The sequence below is a fragment of the Oratosquilla oratoria genome, chromosome 27 (genome assembly GCF_046742065.1).
Source record: "Oratosquilla oratoria isolate Oo_2021 chromosome 27, ASM4674206v1, whole genome shotgun sequence".
Classification (NCBI taxonomy): domain Eukaryota; kingdom Metazoa; phylum Arthropoda; class Malacostraca; order Stomatopoda; family Squillidae; genus Oratosquilla; species Oratosquilla oratoria.
In genome coordinates, this window is record NC_134803.1 from 35,798,011 (window position 1) to 35,817,414 (window position 19,404).

A 19,404-nucleotide genomic window follows, 5' to 3' on the forward strand; every position below is an offset into this window, starting at 1 on the left:
AACCTTAGATGAGAGGAAGTCAGCGATTGGTTGGACGGGATGGTTATTTGTTGAAAAGGGGGAGACAGAATAGAGAATGTTGAGTTAGCACCAACAATCGCGGACGTGTTCCAGTGAGCGAAGTAGTACGCTTGTACTATGACAATAAAGTGTGTTGCAGCAAAAATTCCGAAAAGAAGAAATCCCTCATTTCTTATATTCATTTTAGCGACATGTAACTTAGTCTCCCTCTTCTTCTTAATAAAGCATGACATTCTCTTGACCGAAGTGAAAGTCTTCGTAGTTAGAATAACTATTCCGTCGAGCATATTGATCAAGGATAATCCCAAGAACAGCCCAAGACTTCCACCTATCCCAGTCAGCAGCTGGAAGGAAGGATAGATATACTCCTCTGTGAAAATCTTCTTCGTAAGGGAACCGAATTCAAATGTCAGAACATTAACCTTGCCTTTCTCCGTACTGACAATTCTGTAATTAGACGATGCCTTGTTTTGTTTAGCTTGTTTTAAACAGAAATTCCCTAATTTGAAGGAAATCCTTGATAAGTGTCTATAGTCATCTTGAGATGCACAGATCTCCCGTAGAGTTAAGTTTAGAGTACTCTCTTTGATTCTAATACACTGCCTTCTTATTTCTACTGGTCGTGCGACACAGTCATCAAAATCTCTCTGTATATCTAAATTGTTCTCTTTCACTCCAAGATTGAAGACATCGTATTGCTCTAGAACAAAACTTCTCCCATAAAGAAGGTGTTCTCGAAGTCCTCCAAATAGGGGTCTCCGGTATGCAAACTCACCTACACTGTAATACAGAGATGTGGACTCCAAATACGCTAATGGATGAGTATCAAATTTCTGAAACAGGAACCACTGCCACTCACAGGTGGTGTTACAAAACTGCCAAATGAGGTCACAATTCCTCAGTAAGATCAGGTCCACCATCTTTTCCCGGGTGTCGACCCAGTCACAGAATTTGACGCCAGACCATGGACGGAGGACAACGGTAAGTGACGAATTGCTCTGTTCCGTAAGAAGCATATGGTTAAGAGTGTAACAAGGCCCTAGTTGGGTATAGGATCTGTGCCAAATCTTGGACTTATTGGTGTTTACTCGATATTCCTCGTGGACGACACCAAAACTCACCTCCTCCACCAAATCCCCAAGAGTCCAACTGGCTTCTTCCACAAGCTTCCATACTGGAAGATTCTCGTCAAGATCTTTTAAGTTATAAAGCCTATCGGCCAGACCAGTGAGATTCCCACCTCCAGATACGTTGAGCCCAAGGGCAATGAGTCTTCTTGGGTTAAAGGGATATTGGTGGCAGACGGTGAGGGAAGGTAGGAAGAGGGAGGAGGAGCTTTTCGTAGTAACACTCCATGAGGTACGACCCTTGAAGTAGGCCTCGAGGTTGGGTGCCATCTGGGCCCCGAAGAGGTAAACACAGGCAACAAGAACGGCCACTTGGCTTAGCTTGGTGAGTCTTTCGGAAGTGGAGAACATAGTCTTATCTCAAGACCCAAGATATGAGATTCTTGAGAAAATCTAAGGTGGTCTCACTGGAGGACGCCACTGAATGTGACAGTCTCGATGGTGGAGCAGTGACAATGTATTTTCTTGAGTTTCTTGTCAGCCTTCTGTATGTTCGTGAGTTGTGTGATACTTCAGAGTCTCCACTACTCACTGCTTCCTCTATGACACCTTGCAATCTTCTTATACCCACGTCAGCAGGAAGCACAATGCAACAAATTTACGAAATTTTCAGAATGCTTACATATTCACACGCGTAGTTGCTTGTTAGTTCTTGCAAGGTCTGGTGAAGATCAATCGGTGTAATACAAGTCTTTCATGAAGACAAGGCCAAACCGACTATTGTCGATGAAGGAATGCTCGTCACTGTACGTCAATGAAGAATATGCAAAGAGTTACAATGCTTGTCCAGTTTCATGATTGACAAAGGCTGTTAGAGTATGAGCATTTTGAATTTGACCTTGTTCTTAATGGGCGGACCCAGCACGGACACACTGTACATTGCAAAGTTAAGGTGATGTAACAAAATCGATGACACAATGAATTTGGAAAAGCATGCAGGCAGAAAACCTTCCAGTCCATAACGAGGCCGTGAACAAATCAGCCTGATCCACGTAGATGTCTAAAGACCTATTTTTAATGCAAGACGTTTTGTAAAAGAAAGGACATAACGACATAATTATTCTTAGTTTACTAGTAGAAGTAAGGAAGGAGGTGTAACTAGGACATCCTCTTATGTGAACCGCATCACTCACCTGCTCTGGGCCAATGTCATGTTGATGAAAGTATCTAATATATACTGGAAGATCATTTCATATTTGTATATATAAACAAACACTCTTGCCATGCATTTTTATCTAGATCTAATATATATATATATTTATATATATATATATATATATATATATAAATATATATATATATATATATATATATATTCACCACTAGTGCTACCTTCTTCCCATACACCAACCGACTTGTACCAATGGTACACTATAGAGATCTTATTCAAGCTAGACTTAGACGATTCAATTAGGACGATGAAAGACTCCTTGTAATATTAGATTAGTCCATTTTCGATCAACCCACTTGGGCCTTTGCTGCGCTTCAGAAATTTTATTTTCACCAACGCCAGACGATTCTGCCTAACAGATAGAGGACCCCAGGAACATAAGGGCTGATCAAATAGCTCTACCCACAGGATTCGAACCCCAGGCCGTGCGGCACTATACCACCTTGAACCTAGACGCTACCAACTGTACTACGGCGTGGTTGTGCAAAAGAGGCCACTTGGTGTCCTGACATCAACTCCCAGTGTGTTTCATCGAGCCCGTGTCACAGGAGAGCCTTCCGAGAATATGATACTACGAGTATATATGCAAATGGGCATTGGGTTCAGCCTCCTCATCATGTTGACGATGAGTGGATGCAAGATTACTTGAGGATGTTGCTTCACACGTCCTTCACGTCACGTAGTAAGGATATGTAATTTTTTTCAGGGCGCATCACCACGCAAAAAGAAGATAAGGAGGCATAATAACTATTATAGAATTGCTGTATGATACGTCTGTCACTCTCTGTCTCTTCTCTCTCTCTCTCTCTCTCTCTCTCTCTCTCTCTCTCTCTCTCTCTCTCTCTCTCTCTCTCTCTCTCTCTCTCTCTCTCTCTCTCTCTCTCTCTCTCTCTCTCTCTCTCTCTCTCTCTCTCTCTCTCTCTCTCTCTCTCTCTCTCTCTCTCTCTCTTTCAATACTAGGTAAACACTCATATATACATGAACATACTCACGCGCGCACGCTCACACACACACACACACACACACACACACACACACACACACACACACACACACACACACACACACACACACACACACACACACACACACACACACACACACACACACACACACACACACACACACACACACACACACACACACACACATATATATATATATATATAAATATAGATACACACACACACACACACACATATATATATATATATATATATATATATATATATATAGAGAGAGAGAGAGAGAGAGAGAGAGAGAGAGAGAGAGAGAGAGAGAGAGAGAGAGAGAGAGAATCATACTTGTGTATCTAAACACGATTCTGTATTATATGCTCATATACGAGTTAATTTTCCTCCCAGATTCTCAGACTGTATGTATATCTGTATCATTTTCACTCCATATACCAAAAATTTTGTATACAATACATCACGGTATGTATTGTAAACCATTTACATCCACGAACAACAACCAGAACAGACCTCCAACAAAGACAAGTGTGAACAAAGGGCACCAATCCTCCTGGTAACAGCCACTCAAGGCTTTCAACCATATCTGGATTAAGCCATAGCCTGCAGAGAGCCACCGTCTATCAATAGAAACCATTTTTTGCCAGCTCACAGATTGATCTTTTGTCTTCGGAGTTGCTTGTGCATGCAAGGAGCTTGTCAAAAGGTCCATTGTCAAGTAGGTAAACTTTATAATGGATATAGCGCAGGTGATCGCGAAAATATATAAAAACAGACAATGCAGTTTTGAGACAGAAGACCCGAGTTCCATACTGGGTGAAACTATCTTGTTGTTGTTGTTGTTGTTGTTGTTGTTGGTGGTGGTGGTGGTGGTGGTGGTGGTGGTGGTGGTGGTGGTGGTGGTGGTGGTGGTGGTGGTGGTGGTGGTGGTGGTATTGGTGGTGGTTGTGGAAGTGTTATTGTTGTTGTTGTTGTTGTTGTTGGTGGTGGTGGTGGTGGTGGTGGTGGTGGTGGTGGTGGTGGTGCTGCTGCTGCTGTTGTTGTTGTTGTTGTTGTTGTTCTTGTTGTTCTTGTTGTTGCTGTTGTTGTTCTTGCTGCTGTTGTTGATGGTGGTGGTGGTGGTGTTGTTGGTGTTGGTTGTGGTGGTGGTGTTATTGTTGTTGTTGTTGTTATTGTCGTTGTTATTGTTGTTGTTGTTGTTGTTGTCTTTGTTGTTGGTGGTGATGGTGGTGGTTTTGGTGTTAGTTGTGGTGGTGGTGTTATTGTTGTTGTTGTTGTTGTTGTTGTTGTTGTTGTTGTTGTTGTTGTTGTTGTTGTTGTTGTTGTTGTTGTTGTTGTTGTTGTTGTTGTTGTTGTTGTTGTTGTTGTTGTTGTTGTTGTTGATGATGTTACTGACTAAACTTTACTGGCGCTTCTATCCTTGCGGACAATCTTGAGGACAATCTCGAGCCGCTATCGTACATCCCTCCATAAACTATTTTCTTTTTACTGATCAGGGAGGCAGCCAAAGTCAAAAGGCATATAACCACTCCCACCCATTTCATCCCTACCCATTCCACTCCCACCCCCCATATATCCTTTTCTCCCTCTCATCTTAGCTCCTCCTGGATGACGGGTCATCCCTGTATCCCGCCCAATACCCTGTGTCAGAGGCAATGCAGCAAGACACAGCACATCCACAGCAAGGCCGCTTCACTTAATCTGCGATTTAATCCATCCCATCATGCAGACAAATGGAAAATGGGGAGAAATCCCTTCAGGTTGCGTCAAAATATCATTCACACATGACTACCCCCTAACCTCCCACTCCCCACCCATCCCCTTTCTTGTATCACAGTATCGTCTGTACACAACCATTCTCCATTCACCCCTATCTTCTGCCTTCTCCCCTCCTTGCTCAACAGACATCTACCTCTTGCTCAACACCCTTTTCACCCCATCCATCCATCTCATCCTCGGTCGCCCCCTCATCTTCACTTCATCCACCTCTGCCTTCCACACTTCTTTTACTAATCTTTCTTCACTCTTTCTTTCCATGTGTCCAAACCATCCTAATGTTCTTTCATCAGCCTTATCCTCCATCTCCTTTTTCATCCCCGCTTTCCTCCTCACCTCCTCGTTTCTCACGCTAGCCAACCTTGTAACCCCTACCATATTTCTTAGATATTTCATCTCAAAAGCATTTAAAGTTTTTCTCTCTATCTCTCTCAAATTTCATATATCTGCCCCATACAATGCCGTCGGTACAATCAACCCTTTATATAATTCCTTCCTTGCATCCATTCCCAAAGGCCTATTTCTCATTACACATTTTAAACCCCCAAGGCACTTATTTGCTTCTCTCAATCTATAATTTACCTCCACCTCCATTCCTCCCTTTCCTGCCACATGCGACCCTAAACACCTAAAGCTATCCACTTCTTCCAGCCTCTTTTCTTTAAGGCTTACTTCCAAGTTGCTGCCATCCTCTCCTCTTGTACATCTCATCACCTTTTGTCCATATTTACCTTCAACTTTCTCCTATCGTATACTTTCCCAAACACCGTCACTAACTCTCTTAACCTCCCCCCGACCCTGCCACGAGCGCAGTGTCGTTAGCAAACAACAACTGACTCACGTTCCACTTTTCTCCATTTCCTTTAACCATCTCCAATCCCTTGCCCATTACCCTTACATGTCCCTCCCGCACCACCCCACCCATGTACACATTGAACAGCTATGGCGACATGAGACATTCATGACGCAGTCTCACCTTTGCCTCAAACCACTCGCTTTCTCCATTTCTAATTCTATCATAGGCTCTACCATTCTCGTAAGAACTCTTGACTGCCCTTAAAAGCTTTCCTTCAACCCCATATATCTTCAATACCTCCCACAGTGCCTTCCTGTCCACCCTGTCATAATCCTTTTCCAAATGCATAAAGATCATCAAAAAATCCTTGCCTTTCTCACATATCTGTCTTACCACAAAAACCTGATCCACGCAAACCCTGCATTTCCTAAACCATACTGTTCCTCACCAATCGCTCTCTCTATTCCTTTCTTAATCCTTTCAATTAAAAGCCTTCCCAACTACACTCAACAAATTTATCCCATTGAAACTATTACACTCGCAATTGTCCCTTTTTCCCTTGTAAAGTGGAACTATACAGGCACTCATCCAGTTCTGCGGCACTCTACCCTCTCTTAGACACACATTAAACAACCTCACTGGCCAGTCCACTACTATTGTACTTGTCTTCTTCAGGGACTCCGCATGACACCCATCTAACTCAGGTACCTTATCTGCGCTCATTATTTTAATAACTACTTGCACCTCATCTTTTCTTATTTCTTCCCCATTTTCCTCACCCATCACTGTTATTTTCATAATGCCTCCCACTACTGCCACTACTCCCTCCTTATCTTTCTCCACATTTAGTAGCTCCCTAAAATACTCTGTCCTCTTCCGTTATAATCACTCCATCTGCATCTTTTACCTTTTCTTCTTCACTTGATTCGCCTCCACTTCCTGTCTTATCTTCCTTCCAAAAATTATTTCTATTACTTTTAAAATTTCTGTCATGTTCCTCCTCCATTTTACATTTGCTCTCCTTTATCTTATGTTTTCTTTGTCTTCTTTTTTCTTTATATCTCTCAGATTCTTTTCTCGCCCTACTTTGCAACCAGTCCGTTAATGATCGCTTCCTCTCTTCTACAACCTTCTTCACTTCATCATCTCACTACTCACTACCATTCGTTTTATTTCCTGCAAAGATAGTGTTTGGGACAAGGAGAATATCCTTGTTCCAAACATTATCTTTGCACACCTTGTTACTCCCTCCTTGAAATATCATCTAATAATTTGTGTTATTATGTTGGTCTAGTTAATCAAGAGTGTTTATAGTTTGATTGAGAGTCCTTTTCTTCTTTTTCTTTTAAGACGAGTAAGGCTAGGCAGGGGTCTATGGGAAGAGCTAACTAATGGGTTTGCTTAGTCATTGTTGTGGGAAGGACTTTGTCGACAACATCCATGGTAGATATCAGGTTTTCCATTCATTTGACATATGGATGGGCTTTGTAGTAATGATGTGAAACGTTATGCTGGTAGGGATACTTTTTATGCGGTAGAGATATTTTTGTGATGTCAGGGTGCAGTGGATCTCCAAGGGAGGGAAGTGTTCACTCATTGCATACAAGCATTTTGAAGTTGTACTGCGAAGGGGACCTGTGCTGAGGTGCAAGCCAAGGGAGTGCACAGTATCTAGTATTCATAGTCCAGGTTCCAGAGCAATTTGTATGAAAGTTGCAGTTGCAGAAAAGTCTATGGAAATAAACACCACAAATGAGGATGGAGCCTTTGTTAATGTTTATCCAGAAGAATTATCTGCCTGTTCTCCAATTTGTGTGAGATAGCATTTCCAGGAAACTGCATCTCGGAGGTAAGATGGTCTTTGTTGTTTAAGGACATTATTACAATGGGTTATTTTCCCTGCGAATGTTGGAGCAGATTTGCAGTCCGCATCTTTTGGGAAGGAATTTGATATGCTGGGGGAAAATAATCCTCCCCCAATCATATCAAATGACATTCAATGTAAATTGATGAGAAAACAAAATAGTTTGCCATAGTTATTTTACGACGGAAAAAGTTCGGAGGTTGGAGGGAAAAGAGCCCAGTGTGATAACCTTTAAGGGGGAGAGTCCAGGTAAGTCTGTTGTCGAAAATTAAGTCCAGAAGCCGGATATGTATACTGATGAGATATTTTTGAGGCAACGTCATCTACAGGAGTACATGATGAATTATGATAAGGAGGAAGAATGAAAGTCATGGTTTTCTGCCCACTTGTTTACTCAGGCTGTGGTATTTTGGAGAAGGTAATTGGTTTTAGCACGGTGGAATCGGGTAGAGGAAGGCCAGTATTTATATTGTTATCTATATTATTATAATTTCCATTTATTTCTCATTTATTTATCATTATTATAATTATTTCGCATCCGACCTAGTTATGGACCAAAAGGTCTCCTGTCGCCATGTTCTGCCTTTGTAATCCTTTGTAAAAGCTGAAAGTTATTTTTGAGGGATTTCTGTTGTTATTAATAGCTATGGATGCCCACGGGGCGAGCGGGTTAGAGCGTCGCTACTTGCGGCGGAGGTCGAGGTGACGGCAGTTCCAACCCTCCCGCCAGTGAGTTGGACCAGGGGCATGGTTTATTAAATTCCACACTACAAAGTCCTCTGTAAAGGATACCGTCCTAGCTTCCTAATAGGGGGAGTTCGTGACATTAGACCGAATCATAATAATTATTAGTAGCTATGTTAGAAATACAAACGAATGGTGAGGACACATCATTGTGGGACTTCTTATTGTGTATGTGGTAGAGATAGGTTCTTTACCTATGCGTACTCAGAACCCTCTATAGATTAGGAACTGGGATGTGAAGGTAGGCATAGATCCTCGAAATCGAGGAAAAGATTATGCAGGATCTATCGTTTCCTGGCCGTGTCATATGTTTTCCTTAGTATATATATATATGTATATATATATATATATATATATACATATATATATGTATATATATATGTATATATATATGTATATATATGTATATATATATGTATATATATATGTATATATATGTATATATATATATATATGTATATATATATATATATATTTTTTTTTTTTTTTTTTTTTTTTTTTTTTTACCAGTATAGACATCTTTATTGGCAAATGCAGTGTGGGTTATAGTTCCTGTTTGCACCAGGATGTCTGTAGTGCTGCGGCCATTTCGAAATCTTGTTTGAAGGGATATAAGAGAGTGGTATTCCATTTGCCTTGAGAATCAGAATAAGACAATTTTTTCTATGGAGTTTATAGAAGCACATTGCAAGTGCGACTGGATGGTAGTCTTTATAAAGATTTTGCCCTTTCCTGGTTTGGAGAAGGGGATGATGATGAATTCTCCCCTAATGGTTAGGAGAGTGCCTTCTGTCCATATTTTGTGGAAGGGGTCTAATTCAAAGGATGTTGCGGTTGTATGTAGGTGTCGTATTATGTTATAACTGTATGTTATCCGGGCATGGAGCAGTTTTCTTGTAATTGGAGTGGAAGGTGTCTATGAAGAGATGGTCGTAGTCTTGAAGGGGGAAGGTGATATTAAGTTTAGGGATGGCAGTGACTTGAGGATAGTGTTTTGGGACTTGATTGTAGATACATGGTTTATTTGGCTAGATGTTACGGAGAATAATTTTACTGTTTTATTTATTTATTTATTTTATTCATTTATTTGTCTAATTGTTTATTTACTTGTTTATGTATCTATTTTTATTTATTTGTTTATTCATTTGTTTATTCATTATCTTATTTTAATTGTTTATCTATTAATTTATTTGTTTATTCTATTTAACTTTTATTTATTTTTATTTATCTATCTATTATTTATTTATTATTTTATTTTATTTGTTTATTTATTCATTTATTTATCTACTCTGACTTGCTTTTTTTTTTTTTTTTTTTTTTTTTTTTTTTACTACTTGGGGAGGTTGAGGGTATGGTTTGAGATTTGATTTTGAGAACAGATGTGATTATGTTTTTTCTTTCAAAGTTTTTTTTTTTCTTCAAAATTTTCCTTATTTTGGAAGTAGAGGATTAGGAGGTTAGTGTTGAAATATATTTTTGTCATGAGTTTTGTCATTTTTGGCACATCATTCATTGAGTTTGTTTATCACATCCAACTGGGACCCCTCTTTGAATGGGGTCACTAAGGATCATGACCTCATAAGGATCCCCTTCACCCCACCCCCACCCCCACCTCAAAATTAGACTCAGATCATTTAGCAAACCCAAAGATAATCCTATTCCCACATTCCCATAAATTTACCCCTACTACTACACAGCAAGCCGAAGTCCTGTTAGCTGCCTTAACTTCAGAGCAAACCGAGATGAAGGCGACGACGCATCACATATCAAAGATAGACTTCCTGTTGCTGAACTGAAGTACAGTTTGAACTTCTCTCTCACTTCAAATGCTGAGGAAGTGCATCAAGAAACATTTCGAGTGAGAGAGAAATTCAAACTGTACTTAAACTCAGCAACAGGAAGTCTGCCTTTGCTCTGTACTGCCTCGCCTGTGTCGCCTGCGTCTAACTTTGAGCTTAAAGTTTGACGCATTGTGTTATATATTGATCGACCTGTACAACAGTTACGGTAAATAGATTATTTCTCGGTGAGAAAAATTCCTCCACTCTTGCATATGCTGGAACGTTTTCTGCTGTCAATTCCACTCGTGATGTATCGGACATCTGCCTCCACATCCAAGCCGCCTCCGAGTGGGAAAATGTCCGCATTGCTTTCCGTGCCTGAGCTTCCAGACAACATAAGCTTCTTATTATTACCTGGCATCGTGTTTTCAGATGAAAGGATCTCTTTATATACAGATGTTCCTCGCCTTACGAACGTGTTACGTTCCGAACGGCTGTTCGTAACTCGAAATGTTCGCAAGTCGTTACATAACATCATTTCAAAGGAATTCAAATCCACATGCATAAGTATTATATAAAACCAGTACATGTTTTCTTATTCTAAAACATTACTAATGATAAATAAAACAAAAATAAATTGTAGTACTAATGCTTTAATGTTGGATTTCTTACCTTTTGAACTGGTAAAGTAGGCTTGTGGCTTCTTTCTTATGCCTGAAAGTTTGTATGTCGAATGTTCGTAAGTAGAGGAGCGTCTACATAATTATTTGCCTCTGAATCAAAGAAACGCGAATGATTGGGAACACTATCCATCCAGTATTTTTTTCCATTGTTTTTTTTTTTTTTATTATTATTATTCTTTTCGCCCACGTCTCTTAACTCCTCCGTGCTTCTCACCCACAAGTCCTTGTACTCTATTCATTCTTCCTCTTCATACTTCTATTTTACTCCCTTCTCTCTGTGTCTGTCTGTCTCTCTCTCTATCTATCTATCTATCTCTCAATCTCTCAATCTCTCAATCTCTCAATCTCTCTCTCTCTCTCTCTCTCTCTCTCTCTCTCTCTCTCTCTCTCTCTCTCTCTCTCTCTCTCTCTCTCTCTCTCATTTATTTTTGTCGTAAAGGCTGCAATTCTTATTCTATATGAGCATATCCGGACTAAAGAAGAAAGAGTTCATGACAAGGCTTTTGCCATTTTTAAATCCAGAGCTCTATTTAAAAATATTAGGAATGTATAGGGTTTTGAATGGAATAATCACTCCCACTATTTTTTTTTTTTTTTTTTTTTAATTTATCTTTTGGTGGATATCGTCGAAAGCTAAAATTAAAAAAAATCTATTTTTCCATTTTTTTTTTTTTTTTTTTTTAAACATCAGTCAATTGATGCCACTATCTTATCGTAATTATTTTTGCAGAGTATTTTTTCTTGTACATTTGTTATCCACTGCGGTTCCATCATTTTAAAGTCAAATCAACGTCGCACGTAATTATTTCTTCATTTGCTTATATGTATGCATTTCATTCCCTTACTTGTTTATTCATTCATTCATTAATTCCTCAGTGTCTACTGTTTATGTATTATTAATAGTATACTATTGTTTATCTATTTATCATAGACATACAGCGTATGCATATATGTACACACACGCGCATACATATATATATATATATATATATATATATATATATATATTTATATATATATATATATATATGTTCGTCTTTTTTACAAATCGTTTTGCTTTTATAAAGTTTGGAAACAGTTGTCGTGCGTTGACGTCACTAGGCTCCACCTACTCTGCGATCTCACTGAATCAAAACAAGTCTCAATTAGTGAATAAGTTATTTGAAATGGAGTTGCTTTGATTGTATTAACATTATATGAACTGAAATATTATAAAAAAAATATGTCGGTGTTTTCTCTTTCAGTTGAATGAAAAAATATAATAAGTAAATCTTAGAATCTCAAAGAAAGACGATGAAAAGTTACAGTACATTCTGGCATTTCGTGCGTATGAGGTGGTTAGTGTTATGTTGGTTTTTAAGTGGTAAATAAAAGATCTTGTGTAAGCGCAAATAACTCGAAGTTCATGAGAACCTGTCAGTGTTGCTCTGTTTTTGTGTTACAAGAATGACGAACAAAATACTTGAAATACAGATTAACATCTACGCTACCTTCATCGTCTCAACAGAGGAGGTAAGTTTAAGTTACCATTTAATCTGGATCAATTAATTCTCAGTGGTTACTTTAAATGTTTTATTCTAACCAACGCCGAATTCAAATTAGAGGAACTTACAAGTGTTGAATATCATAATGGTTAACCAATCGAAACCCATGATCCATTTTGATTATTGTATTCGTCATAGGTCATAGGTCATAGGTCATAGGTCATATTCGTCATAGGTCACGCTGACCCCATGGAACTGAACTATGGACCGATGCAGACTCCTTAGCCCGATTTGATCTATACTCCATTCGCGTCTCGAGTCAGTCTGTCTGTCTCTCTGTATATCTGTCTGTCTGTGTCTGTATGTCGTTTTATCTTTTTGTCTTCCTGTCTCTACCTTTGTCTGTGTCTGTCTGCCTGTCTGTCTGTCTCTGTCTCTGTATCTGTCGTTATATTTTTTGTCTATTTGTGCCGTGTTCGTGTCCGTACCTGTGCGTGTGTGTGCGCGTGTGCGTGCATACATGTATGCAAAAGTGCAAATAACCGTGTATTCTTCATATTACCTTGACCTTAACCCCCCCCCCAAGGGCGTCATGTGTGACGTCGAGTGACCTTGTTTACAAATGCAGGCGGGGGGGTGGGGTGGAGGAGAAGGGCGAGGGAGGAGGGAGAGGGTAAGGGAGAAGGGGTCGTTTGACTGTGACCTTCCCTCTGCCTGCGTCCGCAACGACAGCTCTGCAAGGGCGAAAGAAAAAAAGAAATGACCTAACCATTTTGACACCAATCTTCGCCACACAAAGCACGGCACAAGTCACCTCGTTCCCATTAGTCATTGTTCGAATTTCACGTGGATTATTGGTCGTTGCCGTAACGCATCACTCATTTCTTCCAGGCGCCATAATTCATTGGGAATAGCTCGTTAGCCTAATAGATCGCTCGTGGCTTTAATGTAACCAATTGTTGACAACTGCCGCGCTGCCTGACACCCGTTGCTAGCGTTTGCTGTGATGTTATCATTTGCCTTGCGGCTCCTATATGTCTTTATATAAGTGCGTGAGCGCGCGCGCGGGTGTGTGTGTGTGTGTATGTGATTCACCATGGTCTTGGATCACGTGTTACACTCGTGATCGATAGCTATTTCCTTCCCAGAATAGAGCTCAGAGTTCATATATGACCGATCTATGGGTAATGCTATGACCTCACACACACACACACACACACACACACACACACACACACACACACACACACACACACACACACACACACACACACACACACACACACACACACACACACACACACACACACACACACAACTCCCCGCCCACGGGAGTTGGAGTAACGACTCGCAGCGCAGCGATACTGAATCATGTCAGCCCTTTTCGGGATTCGAACCCGGACCGTCGTAGTGGTAGCCGGGAACTCTTCCAACTGTGTGTGTGTGTGTGTGTATTTACCTAGTTGTATTTCACGGGAAGGAGAGCTACGCTCGTAGGGTCCCGTCTCCATATCTCATTTTATCTAAACTATTTTTAAATTCATGTATTGTTCTTGCACACACTATTTTTTCATCCAACTTGTTCCAACTGTCTATTACTCTGTGAGGAAAGCTGTTCTTTTTCAGATCTCTTCTATAGCTGTCCTTGATTTTCCTTCCGTGTCCTCTTGTGTTTCCATCATCCCATTTTATCAGATTCTCTCTATCAATAACTTCTATGCCTTTCATGATTCTGTAAATAGCTATCAAATCTCCTCTCTCTCTTCTTTGCTCTAATGTCTGTAGTTCAAGTTTTGCTGGTCTCTCTTCATATGATAGTTTTGAGAGTGTTGGTGCCAATTTTGTAATTGCTCTTTGTATTCTTTCAAGTTTTTTTATACATTTTTTTGTACTTGGTGACCATACTGTTGCTGCATATTCCAATTTTGGTTCTATCAGAGTGGTTAGAATTTTGTGTGTGTGTGCGTGTGTACGTTCATGTGCACGTGTACATGCACGTGTGTGTTTTATCGTGTTCTCATGCTCCCCTGCAGCCTTGATAGGACGTTGAGATCAAAGGCAGCAGGGACATTCTGTTAAAAAAAAAATCTACGATCTTTCTATTCTCGCTCTTTTTATTCCGTGTCCGTTACTTCCTTTCAGTGTCCATGGGTGTGCTCGAAAGTGTATATTGTACTCGTATCCTGACAAAAAAAAAAAAATAATAATAATAATAATAATAATAAAAATAAATCAATCAATCAGTCGTATCCTGACCACTTCTTTCACGTCACCGAAGGACCCGAATTACACAAAAGGAAGGAACTCGTTTAACTCCAATAAGGTCACGTGACCAATTAACGCCTTCCTCATGCCGTTTCTTTTCATCCTGCGGTGACTGCATACGTTTTATACAATCAACCTGTTGTGGGATTGACTGACACCCCTACGGGACAGAGCCACGCAATACCTTTTTATGGATGAAGTCTCGTTTCCACTCGAAGATTTTATCTACTATCACTCCGTTCTGTATCTGTTCTTTACTCAACCTCGGCGCTGGTTATGGGTAACTTAATAGATTTTTATCATGGTTATCGTCAGGCTATCTTGTTCATCTTTATAGCAAGCCCCCCCGGACCATTTCCCAGGCGTACGATAGCAAAGGGGATGGGGTTCCTGTCTCTCACCAGATCCAACACTTACGTATACAGGATGACACTTTTTTCATTTTATTCTGGCTGGCGCACATACATACGTACATACAAACATAGATGTATGCACACATACATGTATACATTCATACATACATGACTACATATATGCAAACACACACACGTATATTATGTATGCATATATACATACATACACATATGCATACATGCATACACACATACATTCATAAATACATGCACACATACATGCATATATACCTACCTACCTACATCCATACGTACGTATATGTATGCAGACATACATACATACATGCATACATACATACATACATACATACATACATGCATGCATGCACACATACACACGTGCTTTCATAAATACATACGCACACATGTAACTATGAATACATACATACGTACGTGCGCACGTACATACATATATACATACATACATACACACATACATACATACATACATATATACATACATACACACATACATACATACACACATACATACATACATACACACATACACACATACATACGTACACACACATACATACACACATACATACATACATACACACACTCACATACATACATACATACACACACTCACATACATATATACATACATACATACATACATACATACATACATACATACATACATACATACATACATACATACATTCAGACGTTCATTCTATACATATTTACCCAATGCCCTCGGATTCAACACCCCATCGTTTGATGTCTCTTCCACTCTTATTTCCTTCTGTTCTTAAATAAACGCCATGTGAAGCCACTCGTAAGCCCCCTCCCACTCCTCCCACTACCCCCTAACCCTAACCCTCCCATTCCCCCTAATACTAACCCTCCCCTATCCCTCCCTGCCCCTCCAACTCCAACCTCCCTCTCACCCTCCCACTCCCATTCCCACTCGCCCTACCACTCCCACTCCCAGTCCCAATCCCACTGGCCCCCTCACCCTGCCCGCCCCCATTCCCCCTCCCCCTCTGCGTTTCTGATACTTGAGAGAACATCATCAGATGGTGTACAGCAGAAGACGAAAGTCGTGTCTCCAAACGTCTACTTGTTTTACAAATAACCTCCAAAACGCACCATCTCGCTATGTTTCTCCTCTCTTTGCAGAGCATGCATTACGAAATTTGTATTAACAATTTCTCCCGTTCAATCGAGTTTGAAAAATAAATAACGCGGTCAAGCGAAGCAGTCATATGAGATGTTGAATTCTTTTCTGTGGTAATTTTTGTTACGGGAATTGCATTGTTTACTTTGAGCTACGGCAATTTCCCGAAAGCTTGTTTAATTTCGAATCGGAAACCTTTCCTGAAATTTCGTACCACACTATCGTAATTTTAATTTACTATTAAACTCCCCTCCCTCTTTATTCTTATCAAACCTGCTGTAATTTTGATTAACAAATCGGGAACTTTGAGAACTTACTTAAAGTATTAGTTGTCCCGTGGCTTCGAAACCTTTTTACGAGCTCGCAAGAACCCCAGCCGAACGAGACTACGTTTCGTTAACTGAACGTCAGATAACCTTCAGCGCCGTTACCAGACGCTTCGCTTAGAGACTTCGGCAAAGGAACTTTTACAGTTCTCTCGAAGCCTCAAGAATACACTACAAATCCAGACATTATGTCAGAGAACTCAACCAGGTAAGTTATCTGACGTTCTTGGAAAAATAAGATCATAATTACAATATTTCCGAGTTTCCTTCAACGGAATTCGTTGCAATGTTTAGGTTGTAAATGATGGAATAAAATGGGTTGTGATGTGTACAGAAGACAGGATTGGAAAATGTGGACTAGGTGAGGTTGTAAATAATTGAATAGGCTGGGTTGTAATCGATGAATGAAGTTGGATTGTAAATGGTGATCTACACTGTACATTATTATCCATCAAATTTACGATCAAAGTAATTATAAAATTATTTTACTTTTTTATTTCGGAATATTTCTGAGAATATTTCATAGCAAAATTTAAGATAATTTCAATAAATTTTACGGCAATCCCATTAACGCTTTTTATAGCATATAATCGCTCAAACACACTGGTATGTCAATTTGACCGTAAGTCTGGGTTAACTATGTCAGACAAATGACAAACAGACGCACAGCGGTAGCGATCAGAATCAAACTACATGCGTATTTACAAATTCTAAGTTTTGTTTGAAGTGTGTGTGTGTGTGTGTGTGTGTGTGTGTGTGTGTGTGTGTGTGTGTGTGTGTGTGTGTGTGTGTGTGTGTGTGTGTGTGTGTGCGTGTGCGTGTGCGCGTATGTGTGCGTTTGTGAGTGTGCGTGTGCGTGTGCGTGTGCGTGCGTACGTTGTGTGTGTGTGTGTGTGTGTGTGTGTGTGTGTGTGTGTGTGTGTGTGTGTGTGTGTGTGTGTGTGTGTGTGTGTATTCACCTTGGCCTTTGGATCACGTGTTGGACTCGTGATCGACAGCTATTTCCCTCCCGGAAGAGAGCTCAGAGCTCGTATGACCGATCTATGGGTAATGCTATGACCTTTCACACACACACACCCCCAACTCCCCGCCCACGAGAGTCAGAATAACGACCCGAAGCACAGCGATACCGAAATAATTTCGGCCCTGGGCAGGATTCGAACTGGGTACTGCGAGCACTATCGTACTTCCCAGTCCAGTGCTCTACCAACTGCTTGTAAGTAATTGTGTGCACTGTGTTATGAATAGTGAACTAGTCTGAATTATAAGTGGTGGGAATAGGTTGTAATTGAAATGAACAGAATCATATATAGTAAGAATAAGATGTGTTGTAAAATATGGATTGATCTAGGCTATAGATATTGTACTAAGGTAGGTTACGATCGTTGGAGTGGGTTGGGTTAAATTGATGGTTGAAATGAGTTGCAAATAGTGAAGTGCAGACTGAATGGTAAATGGCTTAGTGCCGACCTGAAGGTAACTTACTGGGCCATTGTAGGGTAATATGTAGTGGTATGTTACTACAGTTGGTTAAGGTACTCGTCCGTGAGTGAATGGATGGAATAAAGAAAACTCCAATTCTCTCGGGATTTCTTTATTGGAATTAAAATGCGTGGTATAGGTGAATAAGGCTACTGTCTTGGCAGCGGAATAGAAGTCTTTATGCAAGAAGGGTGCAATGTACATTTAGGAGTACTGCGAACAATTTCGCTTACGTATTACAATTCTAACCATACAGAATAATATTACTAACATTTATAGATATTTACATATAGAAATATTTGGTACATAAAAGTTTCAACAATGTTATATTTCCATAATACTAATTCTAGCGGGGTGACAATTATTAATACGGAAATTAATTACGGTACACGAATGTTATAGAAAACGAGTTCTTCAAGGGGTGACTTTGCTACAGATATGCAAGTATAAAGATATCAAACTGTGGTCTTTTGTCAAAAATTGACGCGGTCCCCCTTTGTGGGGTTTCTCAGTCAGAAGGAACCTCGGTGTCGCGAAAGGTGGCTCAGTGGCCATCTGGCTGAAAGGCTCACCAGCTGAGTTAATGGACATGGTTGCCTTTTCACAGCTGGCTGGGCCACCGGAAGTCGGAGGCCCCTGTTGCACGTGGCCCGAGTGCCAAGAGGGGGGTGGGGGTGGGTTGCATTGGCGGCGAGGAACCGTCGCGCTCGCTCCTTCTTGCTCGCTCCTTCTCACTCCCCCTCTCGCTCTCACTCCCCCTCTCACTCTCACTCCCCCTCTCACCCTCACTCCCCCTCTCTCCCTTCTCCCTCTCGCTCCCTCTTCCTCTCGCCCACTCTCCCTCTCCCCCTCCCTCTCGCTCCCTCTCCCTCTCGCTCCCTCTCCCTCTCGCTCCCTGTCCCTCTTGCTCCCTGTCCCTCTTGCTCCCTCTCGCTCCTTCTCCCTCTCCCTCTCGCTCCCTCTCCCTCCTCTCCCTCTCTCCCTCCTCTCCCTCTCTCCCTCCTCTCCCTCTCTCCCTCCCTTTCCCTCTCTCCCTCCCTTTCCCTCTCTCCCTCCTTCCACCCCTCTCTCCCTCCTTCCATCCCTCTCTCCCTCTCTCCCTCTCTCCCTCCCTTTCCCTCTCTCTCCCTCCCTTTCTCTCCCCCTCTTTCCCTCTCTCCCTTCCTCTCCCTCTCTCCCTTCCTTTCCCTCTCTCCCTCCCTTTCCCTCTCTCCCTCCCTTTCCCTCTCTCCCTCCCTTTCCCTCTCTCCCTCCCTCTCCCTCTCTCCCTCCCTTTCCCTCTCTCCCTCCCTTTCCCTCTCTCCCTCCCTTTCCCTCTCTCCCTCCCTTTCCCTCTCTCCCTCCCTTTCCCTCTCTCCCTCCCTTTCCCTC

The 19,404-nt window shown here is 41.1% G+C and overlaps 1 protein-coding gene across 1 annotated transcript in view; it reads left to right on the top strand.

The window, feature by feature from the left end:
- Nucleotides 1-12,276: 12,276 nt before the first annotated feature.
- LOC143039953 (uncharacterized) overlaps nt 12,277-19,404 on the top strand; it is a 188,065-nt gene continuing 180,937 nt past the window's right edge. Inside the window, exon 1 of the mRNA XM_076210426.1 lies at nt 12,277-12,446. The gene's annotated coding sequence lies outside the window, so the exon portion shown is untranslated. The remainder of the gene's footprint in view (nt 12,447-19,404) is intronic.